The sequence below is a fragment of the Priapulus caudatus genome, unplaced genomic scaffold (genome assembly GCF_000485595.1).
Source record: "Priapulus caudatus unplaced genomic scaffold, Priapulus_caudatus-5.0.1 Scaffold16, whole genome shotgun sequence".
Lineage (NCBI taxonomy): Eukaryota > Metazoa > Priapulida > Priapulimorpha > Priapulimorphida > Priapulidae > Priapulus > Priapulus caudatus.
This window is the reverse complement of record NW_014577077.1, coordinates 478,863-482,302: the sequence shown is the minus strand read 5'-3', so window position 1 is coordinate 482,302 and position 3,440 is coordinate 478,863. Positions and strand designations below refer to the sequence as shown.

General features: G+C 39.8%; 1 protein-coding gene across 2 annotated transcripts in view; it reads left to right on the top strand.

Annotated features, from left to right (window-relative positions):
- Nucleotides 1-3,440, top strand: part of LOC106810077 (trafficking protein particle complex subunit 9-like) — a 207,241-nt gene that overhangs the window by 178,255 nt on the left and 25,546 nt on the right. The gene's annotated exons all lie outside the window — the stretch shown is intronic.

The following is a 3,440-nucleotide window of genomic DNA, read 5'->3' as shown; positions in this document are numbered from 1 at the left end:
ACACACACACACACACACACACACACACACACACACACACACACATATATATATATATAATAATATATATATATATATATATATATATATATATATGGCATCTTTCGGTATAGGCATATGTATATATGTATATATATATATATATGCATGTACCAAAGGGACCGATGCCGCATGTTATGGGGAATTGGGAAGTATGTAACGGCCATTTCAGTAGTACAATTTTGCTGGGTGAATATTTCGCCTGCATCGACACGCGATCACATTCATCATAATTCTTATAGATCGATCGCAGTACGGGGCAGTAGTCAATTATGACCTGGTCCTGGGGACCCCGCACAGATCAGCTAGTAAATTATTCAGTGCGTACACTTGAATTTAAGCCCGGCGCACACGTGAGTAATTTTACTCATGCGTCATTTTACTTGAGTAAAATTACTGACGTGTGCGCCGGGCTTCTTCAACAATTTGTGTGCCGTTTTACCAGCCTGCGGTGCATGGTTCAGGATGAGCAACAGGCAACGTCAATCGGCCACAATAATGAAGGTAGGGTACGACGAATCGTTGCCCCGGTATGAGGTAATATGGATGAGCACGTATGTATAAAATATGGGGGTTCGAAACATAGTTTTTGTTAGCACCATTTCGATAGCACGGTTTTTAGGCACAAATGGATGAAGTGATGTGATGTATATACACAGCATCGCCAGCATACGATGGACGACGCAGAAATCGTAAATAACAGTTTAATTTTTAATAGGACAGAATTCGTAAGCGTGTGGATGATCTCCATGGCATAGATATAGCCTCACATCCACTATCTTCTTCAACATTGCTTGACAATCTCAAATGGATTTTATCAGGAGTAGATAATAGGGAATTCCCTATTATCTACTCCTGATTTTATTGAGCTACTCGGCTTCGGGCAGTTTGTAGAATAGGTTTTCCTATTTACCTACGCCGTGGAAGCAGTATTATCATTCATAAAGCAAACAGAGCATCAAGAAATAGCAACAATATAACAGCCAATAACTTGATGTATCATAATATGTAGTATAATTTAATTTCGATAAAACGGTAAATCGACATCGTGACTTTATTACTGGTGTGTATTTATATAAAAGCTAGGTAACCGTTCCTAACATGTGTGTAAGATTGCATATGTGATGCATGTAAAGTTTGTGTGTTGGGCAGATTAATTATCACAGGCCCGCTCGCATGCACACTCCACCTCCGGATGGCTGAGTAGACCCTGGTTTCCGGCAGATTCACTTGACCGAGTCTAGTATACTTAGCCACAGTCAGTATGAGTGTCAATCCACTATGATATGCTGTCTTTATTATGCCTGTGCTCGTGCAAAGGTTTAATGGATTGAATCGCAGTTGTACATAATGTAGTTAGCCTCTAACTAACTTCATGCACCGACCCTGTACGTGTGTTTACGAGTTTACTAGAACGCACTGTCTTGCTCTCCTGGCATTGCAGGTCTGTATGGTCACATAACCTATAATACTCCGATACAAAAACCTAATACATCTATCTAATGCAGATATCGCAGAGCGAGCTAACTCGAGAGCAATCTATAGACTAGGCTTGACCGTTAGTTTCATTTGGGCATGACTCTATGTATTAACGTGAATGTATGCCATATATAGGCCTACAGCAGTATTGCATACATTTTATTCATATATGTTTGACTTTACTAGGGTTTTATAACTGTGGGTAGGCGTATAGTATCGTACGTGTGAAGCCACTCTACCGTCATCCAGCTGGCACCCACGTGATGACAGCGGGAGCAATAAAATGTGGGCCGGCAAACGTGTGCCAAGTGCAGGTGTTATGAGATCCACGATAAGAAGGTCAGAGTATACACAACTTCAGCGTGGGCGATATGCAGCCTCTAAACCAATCGATGTGATGTTCGGGCCGCCTCGATAAGCACCCCGTCTAGGAAGGACGGGTTTTCGAGGTATGCGCAGTGTAAGACGGGACGTGGTTACACTTAGGGTATCGGTATATAAAGCGTGATTAATTCGAGTTGGATCATGAAGTGTTCACGGATTGTAAAAAAAGATAACTTTATTTTTTATAACGTATCAATGTTCGAGGTGCGCGATGTTGACACCGCGGATATTAATTGCCCAAACCAATTATATTTGTCATGATGCCGAGTATCAAGATATTATTCCGTTTGAAGCGTGTCCATGCTTAAATGTGTTATAATAAATAATTAGTTAACGCATAATATGTAGAATGCTACGTGATGTGTAAACGGTGAGATAACTGTCGAATACTGATTTAGCTCGTCTGTTACACAGTTTTAAGAAATTTTGGTAAAACACAAAATACGGCCGTATATGTTTCCGCCTCAGGTTTTTTGATTTACGGATATGCATACATTTTTTATTTACGCTTGCATACATGCACTCGTACGCCTCGACTACCCTCTCAGCTCCTACGCACAATGGCGTATATTCCTTTGTGTTTCCTCCTAATCCTAATCTAACTACATCTGTCTGTCTACTGCTCTTCGTACTGGACGCGTCTAATTGCCATTTCGTATGTAAATCGGTTGTCTTGTAGGCGTATATGTGGTGTCTACGAATGAATTTATGATATCTTTTTGAATGCCGGTCAACAAATCACGAGAATCATATATAACATAGCTGATCGAAGCACATGCCTATATAGCGTTAATGACGCAATGAAGCAAGTAATCGCCAACGTGTTTGTTTTTGGCTCTCGAAGTTCAGATCTTAAAAATCTTTCGATGTTCGGGTCTTGTGGGTGATTTAATATTGGTCTCAGATGGACATGGGTGCCAGTACGTTTATCATTCAATATGGCTGCAGAACCCATATGTGACGTCACGTGCAAGGAGTCTATTAGATATACCTGCTTACATTCATAGATGATAGTTATGAAAGCCATGATATCACTAAAGCAACGGGATTATCTCGTCAGAATAAGTGCCGCACCAATAATAGGCCCAATCCCGACTCACTTGCATACATTTTGCTCGCAAATGTGCAAATACGATGTCTTTATCCGGAACACGCCAAGATCAATATCACCTACCGTTGTAAATAAGATGCACACTTTTGAACCACAGCATACCCATCATTTATACAGTACATTATAACTTTATCACGAATTGCACATGCATAAACATCATAGAGCGTAATTAATTAATTAATTAGCGACCAAAAATCTTTATTCATACTTATTAAAAGGTTGTCAGCGCGATCACTTCGTTTACTAAAAAAACGTATTTGTTAGCGTTTGAGCTTTAAAGGCTTATATATGATGACTTGATCCGGTGCGCAGTGCTTTGCTAATTAGCTTGCCAATGAAATTTACGTCAGCTCGTGCGTGTTTCTATGAATCACAATTAGCACTATATGAACATATAGATATAGCTTATATATATATATATATATAT